Source organism: Tupaia chinensis, unplaced genomic scaffold (genome assembly GCF_000334495.1).
Source record: "Tupaia chinensis unplaced genomic scaffold, TupChi_1.0 Scaffold139757_1, whole genome shotgun sequence".
NCBI classification, from domain to species: domain Eukaryota; kingdom Metazoa; phylum Chordata; class Mammalia; order Scandentia; family Tupaiidae; genus Tupaia; species Tupaia belangeri.
Window position 1 is genome coordinate 2,772,352 of NW_006199637.1, and position 13,591 is coordinate 2,785,942.

Here is a 13,591-nt window from a genome sequence, read left to right on the forward strand (position 1 = left end):
CCCTCGGCAAACCCGCTTCTGTGACCCTCTGCAGGCCGGTGCGCCTAAAGCTGGAGCACACCCTGCCCGGTATAGGCGAAGGGGATAAAGACAGGCGGGAGCAGGGCCAGCCTGTGGCGTGGCGTTTAAGGCTGCTGGATCCCACATGGTCAGCTATGCACGTCGAGTCCCAGACCTAGCAGCTTGAAAAACACACAGGGTGCGAATGCATACGCGCCCGAGATCCCAGGAGAATGGAGGAGGAGAGATTGCGGTGTGGCCATCCACCCCAGGGAGTGACTTCTTACCTTCCCTCCCTCTCTCTCTCTCTGTCTCTCTCTGGCAAGCATATGCATCCTATGGCAAGCAAAAGGAAAAAAAATTAGAATCCTGTCTCCCCCAGATCGTAAGCTTCTATAGGCCAGGGACCAGCCTTTCTCGTCTCTGCACCCCAGAGCCCTTGGCACAGCAACTGGCCAGAGAAGGTGCTCTGCAAACACCCCTCTATTCCTTCCGGTCTGCCTGACTGGCGAAGGTGGGTCCACAGGGCTGGGGGCAGGCCTGAGAAGGGGGACTGGACTGGGAGCTGCAGCAGAGAGGCGGGAAGTGGCTGCAGAGCGCCCCTGGGGATCACGGCCTGAGACAGCAGGCTGGTCAGATTGAGGGGGCTTTGGGTAGGACCAAGGTGCTTCTGGATGTATCTCTGTGTGGAGAGAGTTGAGGATTAATCTGGCTTTACAGAGCATACCAGGTCCCCATGCAGCTGGCTTGCATTTGTCAAGAGACACTATTTGTTTAACATCTCAAGCCCAAATCAAACACTAAAGGCAACTGTTAACAAAGAGCTGTTGGGAGGAGTGCGCTGGGCTGGGCGCTGGGCTGGGAGGCTGCACACCTGGCCCTGGTCCTGCTCTAATTGTGCTGTGTGACCTGGGGGGAAGGGTTGCCTATCTCTGGGCTCTCACCTGCCAAACGAGGGACCAAACTCCCAGCTCTGTGAGGCCAGCCTCACTCAGGAGTGGTTTTCCAGCAGTGAGAGTGAGGAGAACAGGTCTCCATGCAGTTGCTGCGGGGTCAGGCTTGCTCCTGCTCGGTGCTGCTGTGTTAGTAAAAGCCGTCGGCCTTACTCCAAAGTCTGCCTCCATCCACCACATTTGATGGTTCCCTTCTCCGGAGAGGCCTACTCAGCAGCCTCCACCTCACTGAGCCTGAATATCACCCTGCCACGGGCGTTCTCCTGTGTGTGTGCTCAAGGACCTGCAGAGGATCGTCACTGGGACATACACCCAGAAGCGGTCCCAGTGCTTATGCCATTGTGTGTCACTAAACGCGGCCGAGTTGTCCTCGGCGTGACTGTTCTGGTTCTCATTCTCCCCAGCGGTGCATGAGATCACCCACTTCATCCTCAACGACACTGGGATTATTCACTTTTCTGATTTCGCCATTCCTACGCCTCCTGAATTTCTACTCATTTTCCATTTCCTCTCCAAGACCGCTCCTTCCTCTGAAATTGGGGAGGGACACTGCATAGACCTAGGCTGGGGTCTCAGCAGGCCAGCAGGTGGTGAGAGAGCAAGCCCCGGAGAAAACCACCCTCTAGTCTCTCACCTGGCGCGTGTGCACATGCGTGCGTGTGTGTGTATGCATGAACATGTGTGTATGTTTAGGAGGCTGTGAGAGTTTCCACTACAGTCCTGGTCTCCCCTGTCCCCTTCTGTCTCCCGACCCTGTGTCTTTCCCCCTTCATGCACACTCTTCTCTGTATTTGGCCAAAGATCACAGAACAGTTAAAGTTGGACGTAACCTGAGACCACCCCAGTGCCCATGAGGAAAGTGAGGCCTGGAGAAAGGAATGTGCACCCTCAGGCCTCACAACTAGCCAGGCCAGATCTGGGACTTGTCCTGGCTACCCTGACTTCCCAATAGACACTACAAGTTCCCTGAAACTGCCCCCTTCCCAGTGCAAGCAGTAAGTCCCTTAAGCCCATCCTCTGCAGACTCTGGAGTGGCCATGACCTGTATTTCCTGACAAACATGTTGCTGCTCAAGAAAAAGTGAGCTGGAGATCTAGTCAACAGCCTCACAAATCTCGAAATCCTTCTTTGCAGGTTTATGGCTTCTGAGAAGCAAGAGAGGCAGCCTGTTCTCAGCACCAAACACAATAATTATAAGAGCACTTGCAATGATTAATCAGCCGGCAAATATTGAGTGGTGCCTGTGAGCAGGCACAGCAGCGTGTGTGTGTGTGTGTGTGTGTCGGGGTGGGGGAGAGGGCAAGGGGGATGACTGCCTGCTCCCAGTGAGCAGGTCGTGGGGTCCTGCCCTCAGTGGGGGCTCAGGTGGCACCATGGCACTCCTTGGGTAGTGCCATGTTCTTGTCAGGGCTGCGTTATTTCTGTGGAGGGAGGAACCCTGACTCCTGTGCTCCCAGCTGTCGGGCTCCAGACCGTGCTGGGAGGAAGGACATGACAAACAAGCAGGTTCCAGGCCTGCCAATCAGATTAACGAGGGGCCCCACCCGCATGATGCACGTGGCACGGCTGAGAGAACTTGGGATGTTTGGCAGAAGAAAAGATGCAGGGGACACTGAGCTGTCACATAGGAGGGATTTGCTTTGCACTGTGCTGTCTAGGAGGGGCTGGTGATCTGTGGGGATGGCGAGTCAGGGAAAGTGCTTTCAGTTCAACATAAGAGGGGACAGTGTCCATGGCCCTGGAAGGGGAATGAGCTGCCCAGGATGGTAACGAACTCCCGGTCACTGGAGGCATGAAGCACAGTGTGGTTGATCTCTTGGGTAGAGGTGGCTTTAGAAGGATCCCAGGAACTAGTACAGTGCCTGGTCTATAGCACATCTGCAAGGAATGCTGTTTGACTTGACGATGAGTGTACTGAGTTTGGGGCTGAATATGATGCTCTCATGGTCCAGCTGGGCTCAGGTCATGGATGGAGCTGTCTGTGCATACCAAGCTCTTTGTCAATCTCCCACCTGTAACTCCTGGCCCCAAACCTCAGGAAGGGCTGCACCTGGAGTTCTTGCTGCTGACCCTCCGCAGCACTTCCTTCTTCCCAGCGCTCCTGACCCAAGCCCAAAGCCCACCCACAAATACCCTGTACCCTGCAGAGGTCCAGCAGATGCAGGTTGGAGTAAGGGCCCAGAGGCCCTGGGACTCCAGCAAGGAAAGGCCTCTGGCAGACTAATTACTGGGAGCTGATTCTATTAAGCAGATAGCTCGCTCTAGGCAAAGCAATTACATCTAATCAGCCGCTTGCAGCAGTCTAAAGGGACAGCCATTTGAGCCAGACACATGCGTGCGCAGGAGTTTCAAAGCAGTCTGAGGTCCGGGCTTGGCTGGGTTGGTCTGAAGCCAAGGGCTGCTCAGAAGCTGGGCTGTGCCCTTCCCCAGGCTGCTTAAATCCCAGGCTGCAAGGGCAACTGCAAACCAGTTCTGAAGGAGACCTGGAGACCCAGTGAGGCTTGGCTCTGCCGCTGAGGAGCTGAATTTCCCTGAAGAGCACTTCTCTGGCCTCAGTTTCTCTACCTGTCAAATGACTAAAATGGTCTAGAAAGGATCCATTCCAAGGTTGGAACTCTGCTTCATCTAATTCAGCTAGTTTAGATTGTAGACTAGGTTACAGGGAGCTGACCAGTTAGAGAAAAGCTGTTCACAATTCCCAGACATGGACATACAGGATCTAATTATTTGGAATGGGTTTTTAAAAATCACAGAAGTAGGATAGCTATTATAAATAGCCATTTTCCATTGGTATACTTTTTTCTAACAAATTATTTTATTTTACTGCATTTATTTATTTATCCTAATTGAAGGGGATGGAGAGTGGAGAAAGAGGAGAGAGAGAGAGAGAGAGAGAGAGAGAGAGAGAGAGAAAGTGAGAAAGCAAGCTCCTAGGTCCAGGAATTGAACCGTGGTCGAACATGTGGGACCCCAGCACCCTTAACCACCATGCCACCTGCCAGCCTTCTCCAGATGTTTTATGAAATGTATGTTCCTCAAAAAAACAGCCTTGATTTTTTGAGGTCATGATTTCATGGCTTCTGACTCCCACATTCATCAAGAGGTTGAGTTGTATTTGAGTATTAGCAGATACTGGGGCGGGGTGGTCCCTGGAAGCAAGAAGCGCTGGGGAAGATGGAAACAGATGAGACGCTGGGTCACGGTGGCGTCCGTTCCATCCATGCTGGCTCACCCTGAGTTGTCCTCTTCCAAAAGAACTAACTCCCTGAACGATTTTTGGATGATGGACTTTAAACACCAGTCCGTCTTAGCACTAAAGTTCAACGGCAGTCGGGTGGGAGGGACCAGAAGGCAGGAGACCTCTGCAGTGAGCAGCTGGGATCCCATGGCCCTTCTCTGAGCCTCAGTTTCCTCCTTGACCACATAGGAAGACGAGCGTCATTTTCCCATTGTCTCTCTCACATGGTGGTCAGGAGATGCCAGGTGAGTGACCAATGTCACCGGGCTGCTGGGGCCCAGGCTCCCCTCCCCAACACAGCCTCCTCTGTGCCGTGATTTTCCTGGGAACAGGGTGGCCTTGCTGGAGCAGACCGAGGGCATCACCTGACTTCCTGGCCTTGGTGACCTCAGATGCCATCTGGAATGATACCATAGCCTTGGTCTGTCCTCAAAGTGAAGCCCTGGAGCTGACTGGCAACCAGTGGCCTTGCTGGGCCACACACAGCCTTTGGACACTTCCGGGGGGTGGGTGGAGGGGCAAACAAGCAGCTTTGATTCAGAGACGGGGGTTGAAGAGAACTGGTTCTCCTGGAGGAGAGGCGGAGGGAGGCAGGACATGTGGAGCCAGGGCACTGAGCAAGCCCAGCACCCCACACCACCCTCTCATGGGCAGGCCATAAAGAATAAGCCTCTTAGTCCCCATCTTGTTCCAGGATGATGGGAGAAAAGGTTAGACTGGGAGGTTGCAAGAAAACCTCCGGTCAAATAAACCTGCACTGCTCCTTTGAGGTGTGGGGTTGTGGGCAGGAGTATTCTGCCGTGGGGCGGTGGCCACACTGTCTCTGCCTGGTCCTCAGAGCCAAGCCTATGCTCCTCAGAGCAGCCCCCAGCCAGCACCATCTGCCCGGCCTGCCTCTCTGGCTTCATCCCCTGTGGCTCCGCTTAGGGCTCTTTTACCTGTCGGCTTGTATTTTTTGCAGTCCCTCCCCCCATTCACTATGTTCTTTCTTGCCTTTTTGCCAGAAATACACGTTATTCCAGGTACATCTATGGAATGCACTCAGTGTTTGCAAAAACCCTAGAGATGGAATCACTCCCAGCTTACAGATGAGGAAACTGAGGCTCACAGCAAAGCAACTTGTCTAAGCCCTGGCAGTGAAAGAGATGACAGATCTGGCATTCCAGCTCAGAACGATGAGTCTGCTGAGCTTCTCCTCTGCTGCACCCTGGCCCCCACAGGGACAGAGGGCACAGCCAGGGAACCATAGGGAAATAAAACTAAAGGGGCCACCAGCATGCGCCTGGCACACAGGGCTTACAGAAATGCCGCTCATGTGAATGAGGGAGACGCTCAGAAGGAAGGCTGTGTTATGCGAAGGGCAGGCCTCGTCCCTGGATCTACCCTAGGAAGGCAGATGCTTGGCTTTGAGTAGGAAGCAGTGTGGGATGTATGAGGCCTTGCTCCAGCTGGCAGAGAGGCTGGGAAAGAAGGCTGATGGTTAAGGAGCTGGCGACCCCCAACATGGGGAGGAGGGAGAAGCCATACAGGCCGGCGCTCGGGAGGGGCCCTGTCTATGGACGTTTGAAGGAGACCTTTGAGGCTTACGTCTGGGTGCCTGGAAAAAGAACAGCATCTCCAGGACACCCAGATACCTGATGAGGAAGGGACCATCCAGCCATGGGGACAAGGCCAGTCCTGGCACTGGGTCACCATGGAGAGGTGCAGAGGTACTCGGCTCTGAGCTGCGCAGACCGTGGACGATCTGGAGATGGCGCAGCCCAGTGATCCGTGGAAACCATGGCATGTCAGGGGACAGAGATCAGCTGGGAGGCAGCGCTCAGGCGGAAGGGCACAGCCGTCAGGGAGATGGAAAAAGTGATGTCGTTAAGGAACAATGTGGGCCGAAGGAATGAGCTGGAACTCGCTGGATCTAAAAGGACAAGCGGGAAAACGGCTGCCAGAGGCCTAGGGGTGTCTGATGATGGCCTGACACGGCCCTGGGGGAGGGACGGAGCCCCGGCCTAGAGGCCAGAAGGGATCGCCCTACAGCCTCCATGGTCCTTTCTGCCCCCTATGCCAAGCCAACCTTCTGGGCTATTAATAAATGCTTGATGAATTGAGCCATGACAGGCCTCCTGGCCAGACAGCTCTGCCGTGTCTCTCCAGTGTAGATCTGAAGAGGCAGCCTGCATCTGCAGAAGGAGCCAGGTCTGCAGTCCCGGTGTGCCCAGCCCTGCCCTGCTGGGTCCCAGGGTGGAGCTCATCTTCCTAAGAAGGGGTTCCTGGCCCCACCTGCCTCGGGGGAGGGGCGAGTGGGGAGCCCGTAAGGACAGAAGGAAAGCAACAGCCCTTAAGTCAGGACTGGCACAGAGTGGCCCTCTGTTCCCTCTTTGCTTGATAAGGCTGGGAACACCAACACCTTCCAGGAAGGAAGCCAGCCCCAGCCCCAGGCTAAGGTGATGGGGGTGGGTAGCCAGCCCCAGGCTGAGTTCCCTGGGGTGAGTGGGCTGTGGGAGGATGGAGCTGACTAAAGACGGACCAGAGACTCAGCCAGACGGCGCTCTGCAGTCTGAGTCTCGAAATGCAAGGCAGAGGGAGCTTGTGTGTGGCAGGCCAGGGCATCTGCTAAGTTCCCACTGAACAAGTAAGGAAACAGAGGCCCAGGCAGAAGCAGGGGCAGTGGCTGGAGCTCACACCCCAGTGCTGACTTTCCCAGTGAAGAGATGATGGGGTTCTGGGCAATGGCCGGAGCGCCAGACTGCAGCAGGTACTTCTGCTGCTGACCTGCACGATCGCGAGGAAGCAGAATCTGGTTTTTTGTTAGAGTCGAATTTTCTGGGAGGGCCGGCTGCACAGCACGATGGTTACGGGAGCCGGATCCCACATGCGGTGAGAATCCCAGTCCTAGCAGCTTGGAAAACACGCTGGGTGCATGTGCATGCCCAAGCCTGCCAGGAAGGTGGGATGATCATGCCCCACTGGGGAGGTGCTTTCTCTCTCTCTCTGGTGATCACATGTGTACTCTGGCAATAAAAAAAAAGAAAGAAAGAGAAGAGAAGAGAAGAGAAGAGAAGAGAAGAGAAGAGAAGAGAAGAAAAGAAGAGAAGAGTAAAGAACAGAACGTTCTGGGACCCGATTAGCCCTGGCGAGGGCTCCAGCTCACCTAGTGCTACCCTGTGGGGCCCAGCCTTCTGCAAAGGGAGAGTTCTCTCCTAGGATTTGGGGGCCAGAGAGCTTCTGAGTTTGATCGACTGGGATTGCAGGAGATGGCTGGTCTCCAGTGGCTTGACTGAGGGGTATGAATGGGCCCACTAAGGCCAGCTGTCTGCCCACCAATGGTGACCCTGAAATATGCTCTCATACCCCTCCCTTACTTCCTAGAGTGCATGCGCTTACTAGAGAGAGACAGAGAGAGAGTGAAAGTGAGAAAGCACCCCCATAGGGATGGTCACAGCTCACTCCCTTCTCCATCTCTACCTCCTTGTGGATTTGGGGTTCGCACGTGCATGTGCTTGGTGTATTTTTCAAGTCACCAGATCTGATTTGAGCTGTGCAGTTGGGCATGTGGGAGCCGGTCCTGGCCCATTTTAAGAACACATCCAGGCCAGTCACAGTGGGGCAAGTGGTATTGTAATACTCTGCGATGCTGAAGCCACATGGGAAGGTCCCGGGTTCATATCCCGAGCTCCCTCCTTACAAAGGAGATCGTATGCACAAGTTCTGGCTGAGGCTGGGAGTGGATTATGGTGTGAAGGTCCTACTGGGGCTTCTCTTTCTCACTCTCTCTCATGGAAGAAATAAATAGATTTTTTTAAAAGAAGCACATTTAATGCAGACATGGTCCATATCACTCCCAGTTTTTCAAGGAGGAAGGACGACTCCACAGTTCACACAGGCCGTACATGGGGAGGCAGGACTCCAGGCTTACTCTCCACAGCACACTGCAGTCTATGCATCTTCCTCCTCTCTGCACATACCCCAGAGCCTCCCTCGCAGACTATTCCTCTCTCTTGGCCACAAGGCCACATCCCCTAAACTCCTCCAACTGTAAATCCTGCTTCTCACCTCCTGTGCCTGAGCCCTTTGCGCTCAGGCTGGACCAAGAGTGAGGAGAGGGACAGAAAGGGAAGCCCAGGCCTCTGTGCAGACAGGGAAGCGAAGACTGGAGCTGATCCGAACCAAGGCCAGGTTCCAGGTGTCCCTGCACCCAGGTCCTGTGAGTGAGGCCCAGAGCCACAGGGACAGGCCGCAGCTGAGAAACGCTGCTCTGTGTCCTTAAGCTCCCAGCTGGGACTGAGAACACCAAATCCTCTTTGAATAAAACAGAAAGGGGATTGAAAAAAATCAAGACATTAACCTTCTGAAACTGGACACCCCCCTCATGCAGAGATTAACTTCTTTCCTAAGCATTTTGTTCATTTCTATAAACATCTTAATTCATGCCGACATCATGGCCAGCCGGGATTACAGATGGATGGGGACGGATGGCCTTCTCTCTGCCACATATGCACATGTGTGTGCACATGGATGCACACACACACACATACAGACACATACCTGGAGCAGCAGAAAGAGCAATGGCGGAGAAGCTGAAAACCTGGGTTCTATTTCCAGCCCTGCCACTGGACTCTGGGCCTCAGCTTCCTCAGCTGTAACGTGGGTATTTGGACCAGCTGCTTCGGGAGCGTCCTTCCTGCCTGTCTCTGGAGCTGCTCTGGCTGTCATTTTCCATGATAGTTTCCCTTTCCCTGCCCCCTTTGGTTTCTTAAGGGCATTGCCTGCTTCTCTCAGAACCTGACAGACTTCAGGCCTGGGACAAACGTGCGGGGTGGTGGGGGCCAGGAAGTGTGTGCTCTGGCTCCACGTGGGACCCGGGCTGCTCACATGGTTATTCTAGCTCTGCTGTGAATGCAGTGTCACATGCGAAGCACCCAGCATGCTGCCTGGGCACGCTGCAGGCATGAGGGGACTTCAAAAAGCGAAAGTACCAGTTTATTTTGATGCCCCCCCCCAAATCTGATATCCATGCATAGTTTTTCATACTATGCATTTTCCATGAATCTTTGGAAGATCCTGGTGCTTCCTAGGTTCATGCTTTGCCCTTCGGAAGACGCTGGTGCTTCCTAGGTTCATGCTTTGCCCTTCTGCTTCCCTCTTTTTTTTTTTTTTTAAACTTGCTATAGGGTATGTACATTCACCAGAGAGACAGAGAGACAGAGAGAGGGAGAAAGTGAGAAATCACCCCTAGGGGAGATAGCCACGCAGCAATCCTTCCTCCTACATTCTCGCCTCAGGATTTTGGCCTTGCACCCACATATGCCTAGCATGATTTTCAAGCAGCTGGATCTGGGACTTGAACTATGGAGTCGGCCATGTGGGATCTAGCCACCCTACCCTCCAAGCCACTTGCTGGTGCCTACCTTCCTCTTTTTAGTTCACCTGGATCCCAGTCCCCATTTGAGGCCAGGTTCTTTCATTCGCCACAGCTACTGCAGGAGCCACGCGCTTTTTTCCTGTTTTCTGTTCTCCGCGGCCTCCCATCTAAACCCCACCTAATCCCTGGAAGAGTTCCCATTGCTTTCAGGATCAAGACTGGATCCTCACATTACCTGCAGGGTCCTTGGGGATCTGGCTCCACCTACCTTTCCGGTCCAAAATCAAGATCTACCTGCCTACCCTGCCCCCTGGGCTTCTAGAATCTTCTTTCTAGTCCCCAAACCTGTCATGCTCCTTCTGCCTTAGCTCTCACATAAAGCCTACCTCTGCCTGGACTTGCCCACCCTCTGCCTGCTTCATCCCTGCTCCTCTGACCGCCCCTTCCGTCATTCCATTCCCACTTCCACTCTTCTACCCTGAAGAAGCACCATGGCAGCAGAGATCAACTGTTTCTTAAGCACGAAATGTCTGTGCCCTGCTAGGCCACAGGCTCCAGGAGGGCAGGGACAGGTCGCGGGTCTGTTTTCTTCAGCCCTATGTCCCAGCCTCTGTGCAATGCCCTGTGCTCAATCCGTATTTACCGAGTACATGAATGCAGGGCGTTTAAGGTCCCTGCCCTTGAATATAACAAAAAGGGGCCTCGCCACTTCCCAGGAAATTTGGACATAGAGATCCCTCACGAAGCTTCACTCTTTTCTGGGTAGCTTTCTGACCTTTCTTGAAAGTTCTCCCCTTTCCCTTCTCGTCCCATAGATTCTCAAGACCTCAGGTGTCTTTGGAAACCTATGTCTAACCCGCCAGCACCGTCATCCCAAGCAAGCGATGGAGTCCACTTGTGCATTTTCTGCATCCCGCATGGCCTTCTGACAAGCCTGGTATTTCCATACCTTGACCATCTTTGGTTCTTGAGGCCGCAGCCAGCTGGGGGAGGGGGTGGGTATTTTCAACTCTTGTTGGCCCTAGAGAGGAAGGTATTGGGGGATAGCTCTGAGTCAGCTAGGGCCAGGAGAGAGGTGCTGGGCCGCCTCAGCCTCAGGGAGAGAGGCAGGGCTGTTGCAGTGTCTGGTTCAGGCTGGATCAGAGGTTGTGGGAATCCATAATTTACTCTCATTTTGGTCAACATTCTGCAAAGTATGCTCGGAGAACAAGGCTCCTTGAGATGCTCTGTGGAAGGAGCATGCGCTCAGGGTATTTGGGGCACTCAGCACCACTCAGCTAGTTCTTAATAGTAAGCAGCAGAAGCCAGCTCTCCTGAATTAAACATAAAAAGGAGTTAGTCTAAGGATCTTGCGTAGCTCACAGAGTCTCCTGCAGGGTCAGAAAGTCAAGTTTAGAGGCAAAGCATAGGAATAACATCTGAGTCCCCATTGTAGGACCCAAATCCTCATTGCCCCAGGAAGACTCCACTGCTACATAGGCACTGCGCCCCCAATACTGGCTGCTGCTTTTAGACACCCCCCCCTCCGGCCACCACCACAGCAGCCCCTGGAACAAGGAAGGTGAGCTGCTGCTGCTGCTGCTACCAGGACCCTCACTGCCATGCAGTGGGTTCTGCACAGTCCCTTCTTCTGCACGGCGAATTTTGGATTGGAAGCCTGGGGAAATGCATCTGATTGGTGGAGTGAGATCAGATGCCTGCCCTAGCTGCAGGACAGTCCGGGACAGTGTGGATTGGCAGCTCTCAGCCTCTGTTCTGGGAGACCATCTCTGACCCAGAGCATAGGGAGAGCAGATGCTGGGTGTTCCAAAAGAATGGCAAGTGAAGGGGCTAGCAGGTGGCATAGCGGTTACGTCGCTGAACTCCTACATGGCCTACTGTGGTTCAAGTCCCACATCTGGTGGCTTGAAACTCACTTCAGGTGTGTGTGTGTGTGTGTGTGTGTGTGTGTGTGCGTGCCCAAGATCTTGGAATGAAAGTGGAGAATAAGGGACTGTGGTGTGTCCAACCTCCCTGGGGGATGATTTCTCACTTTTTCCCTTTCACTGTCTTTGTCTCTCTCTCTCTCTCTCTCTCTCCAGTGAGCACACACACCCTAAGGCAAAAACTTCTTAAAAAAAAAAAAAAGAATGGCCAGTGTTCTCTCCATGCTGCCCCATGCTGTCCCCTAGACACCTCCTTTGGGATTTTGCAGTGCTGTGTGACAGGGTTTCTCAATGTCCGCGCTGTTGGCATTTGGACTGGGTACTCTGCTGCTGGGGTGTCCTGCGTATTATCGGACAATGTGCAGCATCCAGGCCTCTAGCCACGAGGGACTGGTTGCACCCTCCCCATAGTGACTACTACAAATGTTTAAATACATTCCCAAATGTCCCCTGGGTGACAAATTCACCCCCACTTGGGGACCATCATCTGTGAGATGGGCAGGGAATATGTAATGCATTCGAGGAAATGGGATTGATTTAACCTGATTTTCCAAACGTATTCGACCGCAGAGAACGTTTTTCTCTACGGAATATTCTTAAAGGGAGCACTGAGCTAGTGGCTGGGGACCTGGACCTAGGAGTTTCATGGGGCAGGAAACAGAAAGCCAAATGGCACACCAGGTCATCACCTTCCCTATCTGCCCACCTCGTAGAAGGCCAGGGTCTCTGAGTTCTAGCTCTGTCAGGGCCCAAACTCTCAGGAGTTGGCTGCGACTCTGGGAGACATTCACAGGGAACTGCTGAGAGGCAGTCACCTTGTGGAGCTGGTCTCCTCCCCGAGGTTGTGGACCCGCTTGAGGGTGTTGTCCTCCCAATGGAAACACTGCCCTTGGAGCAAGCCTCCTTCCTGTGGCTGCTCGCTGAGGGTCTGCAATGAGGCTCCAGCCCCAGCCCAGCTGATCTTCCTCTGTGGGCCCAGCCTCTCCACTCAGACTCACCAGGCCTAGGCACCTTGTTTTTTGTTTTTTATTTTTTGCTTTCTTAGTTTTGCTACAGGGTGTGCACACTCTCTAGAGAGAGAGAGAGAGATGGTGAAAGAGAGAGAGTGAGATATAGCCCCCTTGGAGGATGGTCATGCTGTAATCCCTTCTCCTCCATCAATCCCTCAGGATTTGAGGCATGCAGGCACATGTGCCTGGTGTGTTTTTTCAAACTGCTAGGTCTGGGACTTGAACCATGTGGTTGGCCACATGAGATCCAGTCACCTTAGCCAGCATGCCGCCTGGCTGGCCCAAGTCTAGGCCCTTCTTACTGCCCAAGGAATGCTCTGTCCTCAGGGTCAGGTGTGTCTGTTGCAACCTAGGAAACATCCCTACCACTGCAGTGCAGGACGAGGGGTCCTAGGCCCCGGAGGGGCGGACCACCACCCACTGGCTGGGCCTTTGAGAAGCGGCTGTTGGTGTTGCTGCGCTGCACTGGGACAACTCGGGCTTGATCTGGCAGTTTCCCCCACGGATGGCTCGGCTCCTGCTGCAGCTCCTTTCTGCAAAGTTCTGCAAATCTCTCATGTGGCTTCTGTGCGTTCTGGTGGCCTCGGCTCTCACCCTCGGGAAGTTGGTACAGTGGAAATAGAACAGTGTGAGGGTGAGACCGATCTGTGTTTCATCCACCTTGGGCACCTCTCCCTCTCTCTGAACTTTGATCTCATCTCTGTAGATTTTTTAAAAAGCTCTTTTGTCTCCTACATCCTAGGAGTCTGTATTTTAGGTACTGACAGGTGATATAGCATCTGGGTGGTAGAAGGTAGGGGTCCCTGAAGCCTCCCTGAGAACTTAGGGCCTTCTCGCTGGGGTCCCCAGGGTGTATCTTCAAGGGGCGGGGGAGATAACTAGAGCAGGAGGGAAAAAAAAAGGCTTGAAAATGCTTGGATCTAAACCAGCTAGAGGATGCGCCAATGGAACGGCATGTTTAGACAGCACTTTCCTGCCCTGGCCAGAATTCACCCTGGCCCTCACCAACGCTCATCCCGAGGAAGTGGGGTGGGGTGGGGTCCTCGCCTAGGCTTCCTGGGTCCCAGCCTGCGGAGCAGGGCCTGGAGCGGTGGGGGGGGCTCCCATAG